The sequence below is a fragment of the Kogia breviceps genome, chromosome 13 (assembly GCF_026419965.1).
Source record: "Kogia breviceps isolate mKogBre1 chromosome 13, mKogBre1 haplotype 1, whole genome shotgun sequence".
In the NCBI taxonomy this organism is placed as follows: Eukaryota; Metazoa; Chordata; class Mammalia; order Artiodactyla; family Physeteridae; genus Kogia; species Kogia breviceps.
Window position 1 is genome coordinate 86,274,021 of NC_081322.1, and position 22,269 is coordinate 86,296,289.

A 22,269-nucleotide genomic window follows, 5' to 3' on the forward strand; every position below is an offset into this window, starting at 1 on the left:
CCTATAGGGAATGCAAGCTTTCTCTACACTGAGTTCTCAGAGAAATTGATCCTGTAGCATTTTAAATACATGCAACACACCATATCTATATTTTTATTTCTTATTTGAACTACACTAGCCAATTTCATCCACAAAAGACTTCAGTAAGGGTCAGGTAGGTGATGTTAAAATCTATCTTGAGGAACTGGATTTTCCATGAGATTAAATTCACATGGTATATGTATGTAGGCTTTTGATGGTCCAATTTGATCCAAGAACAGAATTCACAGTGCCTACAGGAGAGTATAGACTTTGTTTTAGCTGTGGTTGTTCTCAGTTCATTTTATGACAGTAGCGAGATGGATGGCTACTGTTTTTATAAGGTGTCAGAGAGGAATTGTGTGATGCTATGAGACCACAGCGCCGAATGGCCTGAAAGAGGCTGGAAAGACTTCTCAAAGGGAATCTTGTTTGGTGAAATATAAAAGATGAAGGGGACTGAGGGGAAGAGTTAGGGGCAGTAGGAAAAGGCTCAGAGACAAGACAGACCAGGTTTCCTGCTCACTCAGTTTTCAATCTTTATTTAATGCTTTCTCTGCCCAAAATAATTATGTCATAAATTCTATTCATTATATATATGTTTAAAATTCTTTAAATTTTATATATTTTATAGAATATATAAGTAAAGTACATATGTACTTTATGAAAAATTTATGTACATAATACACATTTATATAGCTTGCATATTTAGCTTGTATTGTGTATAATTATAATACTTTATATGAAATTGTATAGATTCCTTCTAACTTGCTAATATTTTACATGTCATTACAAACTCCTCTTGCACATTTAAAAAAACCTCATAAAATTCTGTTCTCTGAATGTGCCATAATTTCTTTCATAATTCGCCCAGGTTGCTTTCAGTTTTTTGCTATTATACGTAATGACAAAGTTAATATTTTTATACAATTTTTTCTGCATTTTAAAATATCTCTTTGAAATATAATTTCTGAAGTAGAATTACTGAATCAGAGTTCTTCAGAATCTGAAGACTCTGGTTAAGGTTTGATCTACCACTCCCTGCAATGCTTGACTCTGCCTGTTCTACTCTCTCCTTGTGGCCTGAGGCAAAGGCCTGAGGTTTCTAAGTACCCCAGCCCTGCCGGCTATCCACCTTCCCCACGTGAAGCATGTTGAGGGGATCAATATCTCAGCACCTCTGAAACCCGTTCATAATACATATTATAAATGGATTTGAAACATCTAAGGCTGTGGTTCACAGATTGCAAATTGTAATCACCTGGGTAGCTAAAAAATACTGACTTCTAGGTCCATCCTCTAAGATCCTGATTTATTTATTCTAATTGTGTCTGTAGTACGCGCAGGCCTAGCGGCCATGGCTCACGGGCTTAGTTGCTCCGCGGCATGTGGGATCTTCCCAGACCAGGGCACGAACCCGTGTCTCCTACATCGGCAGGCGGATTCTCAACCACTGCGCCACCAGGGAAGCCCCTGTAGTTGATTTAATTAGGGTTTAATAGAGGTTCAGAACCTTTAGCGACATAGTATTATGCTATTCAGTTTTTCCAAAGACACTTAATTATTAAGCAGTGTTCTATTCCTTGCTGATTTGTGTTATTCTTTTATTGTATTATAATTATACATAATAATCAGAGATATTTCAGAGTAAATTTTAACCAGTGTAACACAGTTTAAAGTATCATAACTCGGTAATATGTTTAGAAACTGGTGAAGCTAATCTCTTCTGTTAATTCATATCCATAATGTTGATTTTTAATTTTAATATTTTACCAGTTTAGTATTCCAGATGATCTTTTAATAATATGCGAAACTGAAACATCCCTTTGAAACTGCAAGGATCATATAAATCACTTGGAAAAAAAATTGTCAAGTTTTAATAGTCTTCACTTGTAGTAATATATTTTATCACTTCATGTTTATAGGTATATGTTTTCCTAAGAATATTTATATTTATTTTATATCCAGCCTCTTTTAATCTAATAACATTCCCATTGAATCTCATGTTTTATTTTAATCATATTTTTCTACACTTTGAACAATGTAAGTATACAAATAAGTGTGGAAAATAGGCATGTATTCATCTAGGTTTTATAAAGAATAATGTTTTGTTATAATAATGTCATACTCTTTTAAATAAACTTTTAGTCTTATAGAAAAATAAATAGATCCTTGCTAAAGGATCCTCATTCCTTCTCCATCCCTCCATCCTTCCATCCCTAGAGATAACCAAGATTCTAAAATTTGTGTATATCACTTCCAAATATAAGTGGTTCATATGTATATGCATCCATACGTTTTGTAACTTTGTGTGTGTGTGTGTGTGTGTGTGTATAATTAAAATCTGGACATTGTTCTTGCCTTTCCACCTGAGCTATTTGCTATTCTGTGCATATTTCTGTAATGCCTTTGAGCTCATATTCAATTCATAAACGGGAATAATGTCTGTATAAGTAGGAGGTTCATATGTAATCTTCCCCATGTTTTTAATATTTTGTGTCAAGGAAGAGCAGCTAATTGAAAAGTATTCTAACAGCTAAATGCAGCATGATGACAGAGTAGTACAAAGTAATACGAAGTAATGCCCACAGTACCAACTTCTCCTGGTTCTGTTTGTGTTCTTGCTCTTAGAAGTATTGATACTTACTATGAAGCAAGCTCCATCTTTGTACATCCTTACAGCACCTCCTATCATCATTTTCTTTAAAGGTACAGCACTATATTTACTCCAGGATTTCACTTTCAAAGGTTAGAAATTTAATAATTTTAACTATGCTAGTACATTTTTATCAGAATGATTAATATGTGCTCTGGTTATAAAGTTGCAGAGATTTTTATGAGCTTCTTAAACATTATTTTTCCCATAATTTTTCCCCATACACCTGATCATTTCTAGTAAGCCACTTTGCAGAACAGTTTGTTTTTCAGGAATATTTGTCCTGTTATAGCAGAAACAGTTGTAGGAAATTTGTTTACCTGCTATATCATATTCCATCACATGAACAAGCCAGTTTGTTTATTCATTCTCTTACTGAGGGACTGTTAGGTTTGTACATTAAAATATCACATCATCCTTGGATAGGACTCCCTGCGCCATATGCCAAAGTTCACCATCTGTGGAATTGTTGGTAAGGAGGTATAGCTTCAACTTCAACTTTAATAGAGTTTGTCAAATTGCTTTCCAAAGTTTTATATTTATACATATATAGTTATATGTATGTATATAACTATATATATAGTTACCAACAGCTGTTTCCCAAATCCTAGTCATTTGGTGATATCAGACTAAAAATGGTGCCAATCTGAAGGACATGAAATGTTATCTTGTTTTAATTTTGCATTTTCCTGTTAACTAGTGATATATTTTCTTTTCGTAGTTAATCATATGGGTTCTTTCCTCTGTGGTATGCCTATTTCTAGTGTTTGCTCATTTTTCCTATTGGGTTGTCTGTCCTTTTCTTATTGATATATTGATGTTCTTTATATACTCTGGGTAGGTACATATTCTGGATATGAACCCAACATATTGTCTCCTAGCCTGTGACTTGTCTTTATACTTTTTTTTTTTTTTTGCATTTTCTTTGATGAACAGAAATTGTAGATTTAATTTTAAATATTTATGTTTATCAGATTCTCCCATTATGGTTTGTATATTTTGTGCCTAGTTTCAGAAAGTTTTTGATCCTGATATATTGTTTTCTTGCACATGTTTTATTCTTGTAATGTTTACATATAGATTATTATTTAGTCATTAATTCACTTTTTGAGATGACAGGTAAGGCTTTAATTTGATCTGTTCCATATGGAGAGCCACCCATCTAGTACCATTTATAAGTAGTAACTGGCGACTCTCTAGTCTGTCTTATTAGTCTATTTATCTGTCACTAAGCCAGCATCACATGGTCTTAATTGTTGTAGCTTCGTAAATCTTCATATTTAGTAGGGCGACTTCTCCAAATTTGTTTCCATCCTCTTTGACATTCTTGGTCTCTTATCATCTGTAAGAATTTTAGAATAAGTTGTTAAATTTTATGAAAATCATTTTCAGGATTTTGATTAAATTATATTGGATGTACAGAATAATTTGGACAATAGTAATCTATTCTTAATTTGCTAGAGTTTTTGAAAAAATTGTGAGTAGTATTGAGTTTTATCGAAGATACTTTCTGCATTTATTGAGATGATCATAAGGTGTTTCTCCTTCAGTCTGTTAATGTTAGCATCATCAGGCATTGTAATATTAAATCATTCTTACATTCTTGTACATTATTTAATCATGAGATGTTTAGCTTAAAAAACAAGTATAAATTATTGGTATCTCTTTCATTTATCAGGGAGCTAAATCCTTCCCAGCAAGCCACAACAAGTCCCTTATATTTATTTATCCAAAATTAGGTATTAATGCCATGGTAGTGTCTTAGCTCAGTCTGCCATAACAAATACCACAGACTGGGGCACTTAAGCAACAGAAATTTACTTCTCACAGTTCTGGAGGATGGGAAGGCTAAAATAAAGGTGCTGGCCAATTCAGTTCTTGGGGAGAGCTACCTTCCCTGCTTGCACATGGTCCAACTTCCCATTGTGTTCTCCCATGTCCTTTCCTCTGTGCATGCAAGCAGAGAGAGACTCACTCATACTCTTCTTATAAAGCTGCTAATCCCATCCTAAAGGACCCACCCTCATGACCTAATCTAACCCTAATTACCTCTCAAAGGCCTCATCTCCAAACACCATCATCTTGGGGGTTAGGGCTTCAACATATGAATTTTGAGGTACACAAACTTTCAGTCTATAACAGATGGGGAGATGGGATTACTAAATTTTACTCATCCTTTGGGGCAAGAAGAGGAACCTATCTTCCTGGAGTTCTTTGCTGCTAGAACAAAATGATGTTTCTATAAACTAAAACTGTCCTTTGGGAAGAAAATTAACACTATGTATACTATGATTTCATTCTGCAAAAATAATTTATTGGATTTCAACATGTTTTCCTTTTAATAGTGTGTTTTTGAGAAATTATTTTCATTATAAAAATGAAAATTATATAGGGTTTTAAGAAAATACCTAAAAGAGAAAAAGGAAAATAAATATCAAACCCCTTTCACTAGAGTTAATCACTCTTGAATTATTCCCAAATAGCATCACTACATGCTTTTGAGTAAAATTGCAGTCATCATATCATACAGACATTGTTAATATATTTAAAATTTTACTATCTGCCATTATATCCTCGTTGCTAATTTATGCCTTCTTTTTCTTCATTAGGTTTACTTATGGTTTGTTTGGTTCTTTTTTTTCCTGTCTTCATATACTGTCTTCTGAATTTACATATTAATTCTTCGGGTTTTGACAACAGATTTTTTATTTCTACTCTCATTTTCTTTCTCTTGATCTCCCTTATAAAAAATTTTTACTGAGTTTTTTATTGGAATATGTATTTCATGGCTTTCTTTTAAAACACCTTTATTTGGGGAATGTCCTGGTGGTCCAGTTGTTAGGACTCAGAACTTTCATTGCCAGGGCCTGGGGTTCAATTCTTGGTCGGGGAACTAAGATCTCCGAAGCCAAATAAATAAATAAAATGCCTTTACTTTTAATAGATATTATTGGTCTTGTTATTAAAAAAGACATGTAATTTTATTTTTGCTTTCCTCTTTTGTATGATTGTTGTTTGTGAGGGATTATTTTCCCTGTTGGTTGGGGTTTTATGGTCATGTTTTGATCATGATTTTTTTTATTAGTAGGTTTGTTGCTTGATGGTTATATAATTTGGTTTCTACAGTTTTAGCTGTTTGGAGTTTATTAAAGTTATTGGTCTAGAATAGGATCATGTTTTAGAAATGGTCTATGGAAACTTGAAAAAAGACTTTTATTGTCTGTACTTATTCTGGATTGTTAATTCCAAACAATTTGTTTAAGAGCAGAAGATTACAAAGAACATCTGTATAAAAGTATTGTAACTATTTAATGTTATGGTATGAGTGATAAGGATTAGGTCCATCTTAAACAAACTAAAAATAGGCAGATATGTTTGGGTATTTCTTCCTGTTTATTTTCTGTATTCCTATTTAATAGTCCATGAGACAGTAATTTCTCCTAGGTTATCTAAACTGTTTGAAGATTTTAAAAACATAACTAACTGCTAAAATCCACTTATATCATTAAATGTTTATGGCTTTTGTGATTTTGATCAGTAAGGAGAAAAATACAAAAGAAAACAAGTTACAAACAATAACTGGAAAATAATGGAGAAAACCACGTCAAGATGTATTCTTTTGCTTCTCCTTAGTTGTGTCAGAGGACGTAGCAAATTCCTGCTTTGGAGTTCTGAAAATGACCTAACCATGGGTCACAATCTTTACTCATACTTACTTGAGGGATCTAGAATACTAGAACCTGTCTATAGTATTTCAATTATTTTATTTTCTGGAAAATATGTATTTATATTTCAGTGTGCATATTTCATATTTAAGTCCTTAAAATGAAATTTTAAATAGAGGATCCAGGAAGACCTATTGGTTTTGCTTCTGCTTCCTTAATAAGAATTAACTTAAAAATCCAGCTGTTACACTGGAGATGGGGGAGGGGGGATGGTGCAGACTCATTATTAATCAATAACCATGTATTGGTGTGAAGCACACCGAAGTTTAATACATAGGATGACCATTGATTTTGTAGGACCTGGAAAGTGAGGCAAGAGTCATTTAGGTTTAATATTTGCAATACAAGAATTGAAACTCTGAAGCAAGTTTAAGATAATTCAGTTAGTCTGTGGTAGAGTAGTGTTATGTTCAGAGAGAGATTTACTTTTAAGTTTTCCATATACATTTAAGAATCATAGCCTAAACAAAAATTTCAGATATTATTATACATGAATTTACTTATTTACCAAAATTACTATCATTTAGGGAAAAGCATGTGAATTGATTATATTATAAATAATAATTATGTCATGTAAATGATAATTTATATTTTAGAAGTATCTTCCTAAAGCAATTCAAGTTAAGGTCATTGTTGTAGCATAGACAAGGGAAAGTAAGACTAGAAAAAATATGCTTATATAATAAATGTGAAATAAAGTAACAAGTACAAGATAGATCATGGCAAACTACCTTCCCTTTGTGGTTTTTACTTAGAACAAAATCCACAGAGAAATATATTTCACAGATTGTCTGTTCTAAATCAAAGTAGATATGAATAAATAGTCCCTGAGACAAACAGTAAATCCTTTACCAAATCTTATGTGTCCTACACTTTGTATTTTAAAAACAATTTATTTTACATGATAAAACTATAACTTTATTTCAAAGTAAAATTGTTTTCACATGGACATAAAATATTATTTTAATTTAACACTGTATTATACTTAAACATATTTTAGAATTTATATAATGTAGTGATTATTGACACAAAACAGCAGCAGTTGTATAAAATAAATATTAGTACTTTTAAGCAATAATGAGGGATGCCTCTGTATATGCTTTATTTCCCTTTGGAATTTCTTGAGTAAATGATGCATCATATTTACTCATGATTACACTAGATCATACACACATTCACCAGGATTTACATACACAAAATTATCTCTTGTCACTTTAAGGAGTAAATGAAAATGTTTTAAAAGAAATTCATCAAATAGAGCTTTCATAAGATAAGTGTGCACTTTCAGCAGCCAGTGTCTTGCAACTCTTTGTCCCTGTGCCTCTCAACACTTTTCACAGCGTTCTAGACATCAGAGATGCTCAGTTGTATTTCTTGTTTAAGCCTACCTTATTTTGTGAAAGTAATTGTACTGCGAATGTCCACCTACACCTGTTATACATTTCCTTTCTATTCATCACCTATAGAAAAAATATTGGTGACTGATTGATAAGAACTTCCTTATAGGTACAAGAGACCTTCTCTAGGTCACATTCGGCCTTCTATTTATATGAATAGAAGCTACTTTGAATTGAAACTTGTCAACACTTGATACTTCAATAAAAATCACAGGAATGGTGTTTTAGATCAGGACCTATAAAAACGAAAGGAATCAAAAACCTAGGGAGCACCTCAAAGGCATGAATCGGCACCAATGTATTGCATATATTGGACATGACTGAAATACTTCCAGTGACTTATGTAGTACAGACACGAGGTTTATCCAGAGCTAACACTGGCAAACCCAGAATCAACCAGATTGATTCAGTCAGGGTAGGACTTAAAATGAGACAGATCTGGGAGACAGCTTAACAGGATTCCCCTGAGCCAGCCAAATATTTGAGTCAAAATCCAAATCTACAGTCCCAAAGACCAAGACCCAGACCCAGGCAAAAAAGGATACGAACAAGAGGCAGGAGGCTCAGAGAAGCCATAGAGGTACTTAAACCCTTAGTGTCCTGTTGGGAGACGCACAGGCTAACATCACCCTCTGCGAAGGATGAAGAGCATTCTGGAGTGCAGATGTTAAGCGTGCTGAAAAATTGTGTCCACTGTCAGGCTCCTGTGGACAAGTTCAGCTGCACTTTAACTTTTACTATTCCGTGAAATAATTGGCCTGACTTGTTAATTTTACTCTGCTTTGAAACCATAGATCTCACCTCTATCCCTGTTCAGTCATCCACAAGTAATAATAAGTGACATTTGTCAGTAATGAAAGTAGGGTGGAGTGAATCTGCTGAAATATATTAAAATATTGGAAAACAAACTCAGAACTTACATTGAGTTTATGGTGAAGAGCCATATAATATTTTCATTGTCAGTTGCTTTTCAAAACGAAAATTATTTCTTAAAGTGTCAGTGTGATACATGCACACAGTTGATAGATAAAATTTTGAGAATAGCTTATCAGGACTTAACCAGTCGCTAGCCTATGCCTGCTCCCACCGTCCGACCCCAGGCCCACACTCCTTCAGTTCTACCTCTTAACTCTTTCTCATTTTAAATATTTTAATGCAGTTATTTCAAATGTGGAAATAATGTACTACTGTATCTTTTCTTAAAAGAGTTTAATTGAAGTACTGACAATAAACTACATAAAGTATAGAAGTGAATACATTTTGGCATACATATACAGCTGTCAAGCCATCACAACAGTCAAAATACTTGTCTGTCACCCCCAAGTTTCCTGTGCCTCTTTGTTAATCCCTCCCTCTCTCTCGTTCTCCTACCTCTGCTTTCTGTCACTACAGATGATTTTGCCTTTAATTATACAGAATATACTCTTTTTTTCCCGTCTTCTTTTTCAGTCAGCATAATTATTTTGACATGCATCCATGTTGTTGCATGTATTGATACTTCAGTCCATTTTATTGCTAGAAGTATTTCATTCATACAAATATAGCACAGTTTGTTTAAGCATTCAATGTTGGTGAACATTTGAGTAGTGTCCAGTATACGGCTGTTATGAATGTTGGTGTACAAGTGTTTGTACGGATATGTGTTTATCTCTCTTGGTTAAACACCTAAGAGTGGATGAGCTGCACCAACTGTCAAGAAGTAGAAAGGGTCAAAACCACACCATGTCAGCCTTACCCCCAGCTGGGGCATGAAGTTATTAATGAAAAGATAAGTTCATCCTTGTCATCTTTGAGACATTCGAAGGATCTCACAGAGTTTGTACAGTATAAGCCTGCTTATTACATGAGGATTGTTCTCTTAGGCCTGTAGTATTTACATGGAATAAAAGAAAAACAATTGTTATCTCTTATTTTAATAAGTGTAAATTGTATCACTGTGTACAGCACGATTGTCATAATCTGAAAACATCCATCATTGATTTATATATGGTATTAAGTATATAGTCTTCATAATTTTCTCCACTAAATGTATTTATGTTCCCACTCACTGTCTCCATTACAGGTTATCCAGAAGATATTAATATTTAAGATCTCTCATTAAAAACTATGGTAGTTAGTGCTTTAACATTTTGCTTCATTTGTTGAGACTTATTTATAACTTATACATAAAACTCAAATTTATATCTGCCTTCATTTATTTTCTTTCAAAGATATCCTAGGAATCCTTCACATTTTATGAGGAACTAAATTTATTTCAGCCAAGGACCAACAGCTAGCTTTCACGCTGACCTAGATGCACATATGCAATTTAGTCAGTGAATATTGAAAATTTGAACGATAGTACATTAAACTGGAATAACGAACCAATAAAAATTTTTATAGCATTCAGAAAAATTATTTCTTAAACATTCACACTGTCGTTTTACTCATTAAAATTATTCTAGGATCGTAAGTCAGATCATGAATTCCTAAGCCTTGGAAAAAAATCAGCAGATCTTTTGTGGTGATCAAATGATTTGACCTGACTGCAAGATAACAAAATCCTGTTTCGGAAAGCTAGACAAGGCATTTGTAACTAGATTATCCGTCTTCAGCCAAGAGAGTAAAATTATTGGAAAATCTTTCATGTGGCGTCTGTAATTAATGCTCTTCACATGTTAAATACTATGGTTTGTCACAATTGAAGTTATTACCTTCATATAGTCTCTGTCAGTGTTTGACATTGGGTTTAAACTTGCAAAGCCTCAAATGCTTCATCAGCAGATGGAAAGACTACAATTTCAGAGAGTTTTCATGGAGATTAAATGAAATATTACAGTGAAACAGACACGTACTCAGCAACATGGGAATCAAACGTAGTAAGTGCTCAGAAGATGATTTTTCCCAAATCTGCTGACATGTAATTGGCCTGTCCTATACACCAGACCTTTTCAAGGATTTTATAGGATTCTAATTTCCTTGATGCTTTAGCCACTCGTGGTAGTAAGTTATGTGCTCAGGAAGACATATTAAAGCCGAGTCACTAAGGTACTATTTTGTGTTTGTCTAATCACTTCATTGGTCTTTACCTTATTTTACAAATGCACTTAATTCAGTAAGGAAGATTGCTTCTCCTAAATTTTTTTATTAGTGAAAAGTGGTTCCAAGCCATATACATTATTTTTATTTGGATTATATATATGGTTCAAGCACTTTTATAATTTTTTCCTTTTTTACTTTTTAGGAAGCACTTTAAAACTAGCATAACATCTAACCATGTTGGTATTTTCTGTTTTGTTATAGTTAGGATAATCCTAATGTTTTAAGTAAATAATAAAAATCTAAGTAAAAATGTTCTCATCTAAGGATTTTATATTGTGATTTGGCAACTAAATGCATTAATCCAAACAAATAGAGATTATAGAGATTATTCACATTCCCATTTTGTTTAAACATCTGTGACTAATTGTCATTTGTTACTGCTTTAATTCAGTTCAGCTGCTATAATTAAATGATGCCATTCATCTAGCAGCAGTCCTGAAATCTTTTGTATCTTTGCAAAACACAATAAAAAAGACTAAGAGTTTTCTATAAAATTCAGTTCGAATTTTTTTCTTTTAAGTTTTTAGTCTTCATCTTAATTGTGAATATCAAATAGCGCCTCTCTGAGTGATATGGGCTAATTTCAAATTTCTCTAAATCTCAAATATACTTTTCATTTTCCCTAGTCTGGGCCTAAATTGCTCTGCATGCATTTTTAATCAGAAATTGATTGGGTTGCTGTGGAAACTGGAAAAGTGTATTGCTGGTTGAAGAAAAATGGAGGTAGAACAAGTACTGTCATCATACTTGTCTGCCATCCTAAAGCCGCCTGTCATTCTCAACAGTACATTGATAAAATCTTCACCCTCCAGCCCCAAAATGCTTCTCTTCAGAATACTGTGGTTGCTATTTACCCTCTAGACTGATTTTTTTTTAACACCAAATGCCTTTGTTACATATTTAATTTGTTTTCACATTGAACTATTGTTTTTTACACAAAATGAAATGTTTTCATTTTATTCATACCTATAAGACACATCATAGAAAAAAATATGAAACAATAAAATGTTAGTTATTGAGAAGCCAATCATCTGAAACATTTCAACTGCTGACCAAGAAGACAGAAAACTAATGCAAAAAATTCAATTGAAGAAAGTATTTTTAACACCTGGTAATAAAGACAGCCTAGAAGAAGTGAAGGTCTATTTTACATACAGCAAAAAGGCAATGTATGCCTTTTACCATGTGAAAGAAAAGCTGAACTCTAATTGCCTTTAAGGAACGTATAGTTCAATATATAAATATGACATGTTGGCTATGTATAAATGAAACAGTAAGATATAGTGGCTTGGGTGTCAAAGTACCCTAGTTTTTGTTTTCTCATCAGACAGCTGTGTACTATTTTGCAAATCATTATTTTCCTTGATCTCTTACCTTCTTTAAATGAGACATTAGAAATGTATTTTTAAAAATATTTATTTACTTATTTTATTTATTTTTTTGGCTGTGTTGGTTCTTAGTTGCAGCACACAGGATCTTTGTTGAGGCATGTGGGAATCTTTCATTGTGGCGCAAGTTCTCTTCGTTGCAGTGCTTGGGCTTCTCTCTAGTTGTGATGTCTGGGTTTTCTCTCTCTAGTTGTGGCATGGGGCCTCCAGAGCGCGTGGGCTCTGCAGGTTGCGGCACAGCACAGCGGCTCGCTCGTTGAGGCACACAAGCTCAATAGTTGTGGCGCGCCAGCTTAGTTGTCCCATGGCATGTGGGATCTTAGTTCCCTGACCAGGAATTGAACCCACGTCCCCTGCATTGGGAGTCAGATTCTTTACCACTGGACCACCAGGGAGGTCCCAGAAATGTTTTATTTTTAAAACCTCTTCCAGCTCTAGACTCCTGTGATATGCAAACAGTTGATACTTGTGCATGACTCTAAATATCCATAAAGTTACATTCTTTTCTTTTCTCTTGACTATCGCATTTTTTCAGCCTATGTGTAGGATTTTGAAGTCAGTTTCTATCTGATCTTGAATTGTCCAGTTTTCAGCTAGCTGTTGTATGGCTGACTACTTAGTACATTATATGTGGTATTTGTACTGATCCATAGATAATTATAGATGGGGGTATGTACTATACTGTAATCATTAAGAGCGTATCAGAAGCACTATACTGTAATCATTACGAACATGAACAGCAGAGTCAGACTGCTTGGCTTAGAAATCCAGCTATACTCTCTGTTTGCTGAGTGAGTTATTTCTCTCTTTCACAGTTTCTCTACCTATAAAATATGATAATCAGAGTACATACCTCATATAGATATGGGGTAATATATTCAAAACATTAAGACCATTGCCTGCTAAACATATGTTAGCTATTTTTATTAGTTTGAGGATGTAGAGGTCTATACCATGACTTGAAAATAAGCCATTTTCTTTTTTCTTTTTTTTTTTTTTTAATATTTATTTATTTATTTATCTTTGGCTGTGTTGGGTCTTCGTTTCTGTGCGAGGGCTTTCTCTAGTTGTGGCAAGTGGGGGCCACTCTTCATCGCGGTGCGTGGGCCTCTCACTGTCGCGGCCTCTCTTGTTGTGGGGCACAGGCTCCAGACGCGCAGGCTCAGTGGCCATGGCTCACGGGCCCAGCCGCTGCGTGGCACGTGGGATCTTCCCGGACCAGGGCACGAACCCGCGTCCCCTGCATCGGCAGGCAGACTCAACCACTGCGCCACCAGGGAAGCCCAAGCCATTTTCTTAACCTTAAACAAACAAACAAAAAATCATGTATATGTAAAATTTAGAATTTTTTTCAAGAGAAAAATAGTACACATTATTTTTTGAAATCTTGAACATGAATAGTATTTAAGTGTTTTTCACTCAAAAGATGACGTGCTTTTGACCCAAACAATTCTAAGCTTTAGGGAAGTACTTCACGTTTTAGAGTGAAAATAAAAGTCTTCGTGTTCCTAGCCATTGAACAAAAATTATGCTACTTCTGCATAAATTGACATGGAATTTCCTTTATTATTAATATGAATAAGTGGGTAGAGGAATATTCATGGAATAAGAGAAACAGCTCCCCAAAATAGAGAAATATTCAGATGATTTCCATTGATTAAAATTGATCTTGTTGGGCTTCCCTGGTGGTGCAGTGGTTGAGAGTCCGCCTGCCGATGCAGGGGACATGGGTTCGTGCCCCGGTCCGGGAAGATCCCACATGCCAAGGAGCAGCTAGGCCCGTGAGCCATGGCCGCTGAGCCTGCATGTCTGGAGCCTGTGCTCCGCAACAGGAGAGGCTACAACAGTGAGAGGCCCGCATAAAGAAAAAAAAAAAAAATTGATCTTGTTTATAAATTTCCAAGACCAGATTTTAATAAGACAATAAATTGGTCCTACTAGGAGTAAGAATACTTTCGTTAGTCGAGGACATGTCCTTCTACTTTTTATATTGTCTTCATAAGAGTGTAGGTGTTAGGTTAAGATTTTGGCACCTGAGAGTATATCTAGGTATGGTTTCTAGGTTTTGTGAACCATGAGAATTTTCACATTACCTTATGTTTCTGAAAATATTCTTGGCCAGTGAGAAAATATACAGTCATAAAAGATCCAGATCAAGAGTAAGAATTGAGGTGAGACGTAGGAGGAGAAATGGTGGATATCATTCGAGTGAATTTTTTAATACACTTATGCCATAATTTTATTTTCTTAGGAACTATCCTCCCAGATTTACTAATAATTATGGTAACAAATGTTTTTTCACCACTTTGACCAGGTCTGAATATACTTTGAGGGACAAGAGACATGTATTTGTTGGATATATAGAGGTAGTAAATCTACTATTCAAGAATCTTAGGTAAATAGAATTACTGAAAATTCACTTAATAGAATGTATGGTTAAGTATGAGCTATTATTTTTGCCTACAATAATATAAATGCAGCTTTAGGTATAGTATCTGTTTTAACACAGTGTTCTATTAGGTCCTAACACAGTCCAATATTAGGACTACTTTTCTTGAAAATAAACCTTTAAATCTTTATGTGTGTGTCTTAGCTCTGGTTGCCCAGTAGTAAAACCTGAGGCAGGGATTCTTGTGCAGGTAATTTGTGAAGGGAGAGCTTTCAGGGGACACCTGTGAAGGGAGTATGTAAAGCAGGAGGGAGAGAGAGATGTGGCTCCAAGGGAAGTGTAGCCTCAGCCTGACCCTATGAAGAGGTTGCACCAAAGGTTCATTCCTGACTTGAGGCAGGGGAGTGAGGCTTTTGTGCATGAGAGCTGTTCATGCTCCCTGCAGCCGTCCGGCATGGCTACTGAGCTGGCTAATCCTGGTGGTGGAGCATCACTCACAGGTCCCTCTGGGCGAGACCTCTCCAGTCTCCCAAGCTCAGTCCTCCTGAGAAGGTGGCAGGTTTGTGCTGTCATCTGTGAAGCGCCCAGGACCTCCAAGGATTTGCATGGGGCACAAACAGCCTATCACAAAGGTGGGACTTTCGTCATTTCGACATCAATAACTGTTGATGGAGTCCACACTGTGGTGATCAGAGGAGGGGTGTTTCAGGTGGACTGACTGAAGAGTAAGGGCACACTTTCTGAGGCAAGAATGAGAACTGGATGCTTGAGGACCATAGTGAGAAAAGGGGGCAATTACAGAAGAACAGCTCAAGGAGATAGAAAAGGACCAGGGCACCAAGAGCTTGTGGGCAAAGGAGGAATTTAAGGATTATTTTACGTGTCAGGCAAAGCCAGTGGAGATGGTTCATGGCTTGATGTGATTGAGGAACCACAAGAAGGCCAGAGTGACTGGAGGAGAGTGAAGCAGGTAGAAAGTTGAAATGGTAGGAAAGGAGATGAGAGAATGGGGACTTGGAAAGTGCAGGGATTTGTAGGCCTTTGAAAGGGCTTTAGATTTTACCCTGAGTGGGACAGGCCACTGAAGGATTTGCAGATAATGGTGCCATGGTAATAGGGTCACTCTGGATGTTGTGCCCGGAACAGATTAGGCCTGTGTGGGCAGAAAATAAGGAGACTTTTGCAGTGGTTAGGCGACTCGGGTGAGGGTAGTCACAGTGCATATATGGAAAACTGTGTAAATTCAGGGTAGATGGCCTGGCTGGCAGCATTTGCTGATGGCTTGGATAGGCAGGAGGAGGGAGGGACGTGTGTGAGGAAATAGAAGAGTGGAATCCTATGGGGCTTTCTCTCTGGCCACCTACCCCCACAGGATCCCACCTCCCCAAGTGGCTGGGTGCCTTCACTCCCCCTGCTTCTCTGTGGCTCACACTTCTTTCCCACACGCTGCTCTAAAAAATCGAATCCCTATATCTAACCCCAAAAGAACCATATAGCTCCCCCTTCAACTTGTCCATGGGTTTATGTCTGCATATCCAAAGATTAATGTTTGGTTTGCACTGCTAAACAAAGTGCAATCTATGGCTGGGCCTTAACCTCCAGCAATACAGATGAGCTGGTAATTTTTTTTAATTGTCCTTCCTTTTTCTGTTCACTACAATTCTCTTTAAATAGGAAGAAGTAGGATCAAGACTTATTTTCCCACCAACATGAAGTAGCCTATTCCCTTTAGAAACCATGGTATGTTTTGGTTTTAAGTATTTTTCCCCACTCTCGGTGCTAAGCACTGTACTGATTATATATCTCTTTTAAATATAACAGCCCAGGGCTTCCCTGGTGGCACAGTGGTTGAGAATCTGCCTGCTAATGCAGGGGACAAGGGTTCGAGCCCTGGTCTGGGAGGATCCCACGTGCCGCGGGGCAACTAGGCCCGTGAGCCACAACTACTGAGCCTGCGCGTCCGGAGCCTGTGCTCCGCAACAAGACAGGCCGCGATAGCGAGAGGCCCGCGCACCGCGATGAAGAGTGGCCCCCGCTTGCCACAACTAGAGAAAGCCCTCGCACAGAAACGAAGACCCAACACAGCAAAAATAAATAAATAAATAATTTAAAAATAACAGCCCACTGGTCTAGATCAGTGGTCCCCGACCTTTTTGGCACCAGGAACCAGATTTGGGGAAGGCAATATTTCCACGGATCTGGTGGGGGTGTGGTTCGGTGTAATGTGAGTGATGGGGAGCAATGGGGAGCGACAGACCAAGATGCACTCACTTCCTGCTGTGTGGCCTGGTTCCTAACAGGTTAGGGACCCCTGTTTTAGACGGTAAGACCTCAGATTTATAGATGGGAAAACGGATTCACAAAGGTTAGGTGACTTGCCTAAGATAAAACACCCAATAAGGGGAATTTCAAAAGCCTATCTGAGTGAAGCTAAAATTATCTATAATGTCTTTAAAGATGCAAGGAAACAAACTAGTCTAGCAAGCTTTATGTGGTCTGGGAACTCCACTTTCATGTTCATTGTTATATTTACTGGCATTTAGTAAGTTCTCAATAAGTAATTGTTGAACGGATGAATCGATTTAAAGGCCATTATCATCATGGCACTGGAATTACGGAGGAAGGAGAACCTAGTTCTGCCTGGGAGCTTCATAGCAGACATGTTATTCCAGAGAGTCTTTAAGACTGAGAAGCATTTGGACAGGTTGAAAATGGGAATCAGTTTACTCCAAACCAAGAAAACACTAAGAAAAGCCAAGGAGTTATGTAAGGCATAGTTTCTTTTGTGTGGAAACACTGAAAATTGGGGCTGGAAAGCTCATTTATGATGGATGACTTTTAGGACCTTGATCTCCATATAATTCATTCTCTTTCCACATTGGAGAATCTGTCAGGGATGTTAAGCTGGAATCATGAGAGCCTTGGGATTCATTTCTTTATATTATTTGTGGAGTTTAGTTTAAAAGCTCATAGATGTATAGGTATCTTTTTTAAGACTTTAAAAACTAGATATTTATTGGTCATACAGAGCTTAATATGACAGAGGTACCCATGGACTTTGACTTCATGTTCTTTTCATCGTGGATGCTAATTTACATTATTTGAATAGGTTACCAGTTGTACCTTGTTGTATGCTAAAGATATCAGATTTTAAAATCAATTTTACATATAGAACAGTGGATCATCAATTTAGGAAGCAGATTAGTTTGCATTTTTCAAGCATAGTCTTTGCTTTTCATTCTGAGAGGAACTCTATTGATTTGAGTACAATACTGTTTTACAGCAAAGTATAACCTTGATTTATATTCTGATGTTAAGTATTTATACGAGTTTACCCTGTATGTGCACTTTTTTGTTTCTATAATTACACTGAATGGACCAGGTTTTCTTTTTAATGACATTTAAGAATACATTTAATTAAAATACCCACTAAAGTGCATGTAGGTTCTGTTTTCATGAAATCAGTTAATGATCCTGGCTGGTTCTCTACTTTTTTTCTAAATTTTAAAAGGTGCCTGACACAAATCAGAAGTATCCAGACTTTCACATTTACAATATCCATTCAAACTTTGAATGCCCTTGATTAATAAAAATACATGTGACAGCAAAGTATAGCTCTGCTTTTAAACTGTTAGAGAGAACATAAAATGATTATGGCTTGCAGTAAATGTTATTATGGTCCTAAGATGTTTCCTGAGGGATTCAGCAATCTCCTGCACTTTCCTTAAGACTGACCCTCTCTCCTTGAGAAGCAGACAAGTAGGAGAGCTGCAGAGGCAAAACCACTGTCGGGTCACCTGTCATGGCGCTGACAGGGCTCTGATAGAAAACCTAATTTACAGTTTAAGAAGCACATCCATTATCCTTCTGATTTAAAATAGAACATACATCAGCAAAATGATAAAAGAAAGTGCTTAAGAATTATGAAAGTCAAGGACTATTTTATATCATAAAGTCACAACCCTTTTTGAATATTACTTTAAATTATGGCAAAGTCTAATGATATTCATATGTTCTGTTCTCTGAAAGTTAGCATCACAGTATTCTGATTGCTGATAATCTAATAATCATGGATTTACTATTAACTCCCTTTTATAGTTAGGTAGATGATGATGTCAGTATTCAGATATTTCTTTATGAAATAGATGTTCACTAGAAAATTGTGGACAGTACTCAGTAGAGTTCCCTGTGCTATACTGTAGGTCCTTGTTAATTATCTATTTTATATATAGTAGTGTGTATATGTCAATCCCAACCTCCTAATTTATTACCACCACCACCACTACCACCACCCTCTCCCCGCACCTTTCCCCTTTGGTAACCTTAAATTTGTTTTCTAAATCTGTAAGTCTATTTCTGTTTTCTAAATAAGTTCATTTGCTTCCATGTCTTGGCTATTGTAAACAGTGCTGCAACGAACATTGGGGTACATGTATCTTTTTGAAGTTTTCTCCAGATACATGCCCAGGATTGGGATTGCTGGATCATATGGTAGCTCTATTTTTAATTTTTTAAAGGAACCTCCATACTGTTCTCCATAGTGGCTGCACCAATTTACATTCCCACCAACAGTGTAGGAGGATTCTTTTTTCTCCACACTCTCTCCAGTATTTGTTTTTGATGATGGCCATTCTGACTGGTATGAGGTGATAACTCATTGTAGTTTTGATTTGCATTTCTCTACTTATTAGTGATGTTGAGCATCTTTTCATGTGCTTTCTGGCCATCTGCATGTCTTCTTTGGAAATATGTCTATTTGGATCTTCTGACCATTTTTTGATTGGGTTGTTTGTTTTTTTAATATCGAGCTGCATGAACTGTTTGTATATTTTGGAGATTAATTCCTTGTCAGTTACATCATTTGCAAATATTTTCTCCCATTCTGTCAGTTGTTCTCTTCATTTTGTTTATGGCTTCCTTTGCTGTGCAAAAGTTTTTAAGTTTAATTAGATCCCATTTGTTTATTTTTGTTTTTATTTTCATTACTCTAGTAGGTGGATCCAAAAAGATATTTTGTGATTTACGTCAGAGTGTCTGCCTATGTTTTCCTCTAAGAGGTTTATAGTATCCGATCTTACATTTAGGTCTTCAATCCATTTTGAGGATTTTTTTGCTATGTGTGTATGGTGTTAGAGAATGTTCTAGTTTCATTCTTTTACCTGTAGCTGTCCAGTTTTCCCAGCACCACTTATTGAAGAGACTGTTTTTTCTCCATTGAATATTCTTGCCTCCCTTGTCATAGATTAATTGACCATTGGTGTGTGGGTTTTTCTCTGGGCTTTCTATCCTGTTCCACTGATCTCTAATTCTTTTTTCTTGTTGCCAGTACCATACTGTTCTGACTACAGTAGCTTTGTAGTATAGTCTGAAGTCAGGAAGCCTGATTCCTCCAGCTCCATTTTTCTTTCTCAGAATTGCTTTGGCTATTCAGGATCTTTTGTGTTTCCATACAAATGGTAAAATTTTTTGTTCTAGTTCTGTGAAAAATGCCATTGGTAATTTGATAGGGATTGCATTGAATCTGTAGATTGTCTTGGGTAGTACAGTCATTTTGACGATATTGATTCTTCCAATCCAAGAATATGGCATATCTTTCCATCTGTTTATGTCATCTTCGAATTCTTTCATCAGCATCTTATAGTTTTCAGAGTACAGGTCTCTTGCCTCCTTAGGTAGGTTTATACTTAGGCATTTCATTCTTTTTGATGCGATGGTAAATGGGATTGTCTCCTTAGTTTCTCTTTCTGATCTTTCGTTGTTAGTGTATAGAAATGCAACAGATTTCTGTGTATTAATTTTGTATCCTGCAACATTACCAAATTCATTGATAGCTCTAGTAGTTTTCTGGTAGCATCTTTAGGATTTTCTATGTTTAATATCATGTCATCTGCAAACAGTGACAGTTTTACTTCTTCTTTTCCACTTTGGATTCCTTTTATTTCTTTTTCTTCTCCAGTTGCCATGGCTAGGACTTCCAAAGATATGTTGAATACAAGTGGTGAGAGTGGACATCCTTGTCTTGTTCCTGTTCTTAGAGGAAATGCTTTCAACTTTTCACCACTGAGTATGGTGTTAGCTGTGGGTTTGTCATCATTGTTTTATTTCTAATCAAACTTCAGTTGGCAATGTTCTTATTTCTTCCTTTCTTTCTCACTTCTGACTCTTGCTTCTCCAGTTATTTTCAAATAATGAATGACATGTGAACAAATCCTGGAATGTATTTTTTTTAACTCTACCTGTCCTCTTGAAATACAAATAAACTCTCTTAAAGTAAGGTGTCTATACAAAAACCTTGGATTTTCTTTTAAAAGAGTAATCCATATTAACTCTGATCATAAATTTCATTGCAATAGTTGCCTGTTATAATAATTGGTGGTATGGATTAGATAATTTGAATTTTTCTAAAATTCTTTTAACATTTTCTTAGAATCAATACTTAAACATATATGATAGGTAAGTTGTTAGAATAAGATTTGAGATTTGATACTCTGAAAGCAGAAACACTGAAATATTTGCTTTGTAGAGTGGAAATTCAAGGTTATCCTTAACTTATTCAGATTTAGAAAGAAAAGGCAGAAATAGGCAGTAATTTACACTGCTTCATACCAATTTCTTATACATTAAACAGTTACTGGTTTTAAAACTAATTACTGTCCCTATCTCTGCTATATTTTAATGGACTATGCTTAGCTTATCTTCTTCCTGTCTGAGAATTTTATTTTTAAATATAAATTAATATTTAAGATACAAATAAGAACAGAAATAAGAAAAATATTGATAGGCTACTAGAAACTCAGAAATCCAAACTTTCACATTTATATTCATATCTACTCTATGTATCTATCATCTACCTACCTATCCATTCATCTATCCATCCATCCATCCATCCATCCACCTAACCTCTTTCTGTCTCTCTGTCTCATTTTCTCTCTCTCTCAATCTCTACCTACCAACCTACCTACCTAAATATTGGACCTGTTTGACCCAGCAAGGTGAGATGCCATTTGAATTTGACTACTTGGCTTTTGACCAGTCTGCCTATCTCATAATAAATTTCAGGCACTTCTGAGATCTCCTTATGAGGGAAGAGGGGGAAACCTTAAAGGTCTTTTTTCCCACTCTGACTCAGTACCTGGTACTCCACTTGTAGCCTTCCCCCTTTTCCCTGTTCTGACCCCAGGGTCCATACAACTTTAGGATCCTTTTGTTTAGGGCTCCCTCAACTGTGATATGAGCCCCCTCACAGTTCTTATTCCATGTGCCGATTACATGGGGGGAAAAATGAAATGGGGGTGTTAGCACTGTCTCCAGTTTTTGTCTCTCGTTTATTCCATTGCAGTGAGTGATTAAAGGCTTCCACTTTTGACTTGTTGCTTTAATCAGGTAATCTGACACCTAACAGCTCAGCTCTCTATCCTAGATCACCTAAGCTCCTGACACATACATATTTACCAATGCATTATTATTTTTATATTTATATTCATGAGAGAGATTAGACTGTTATTTTTCTTCCTATTCCAATGTTGTTGTGTTTTTTTCCATCTATTTTTGGTTTCTAAGTAAGAGTTACCTCTTAGACTTAGTTGTGGTGTATTCCAGATTTTTCCCTTCTAGA

At 35.9% G+C, this 22,269-nt stretch overlaps 1 protein-coding gene across 1 annotated transcript in view; it reads left to right on the forward strand.

The window, feature by feature from the left end:
- The window catches only part of PACRG (parkin coregulated), a 514,653-nt gene that overhangs the window by 10,101 nt on the left and 482,283 nt on the right, over positions 1–22,269 (forward strand). The window lies entirely within an intron of this gene.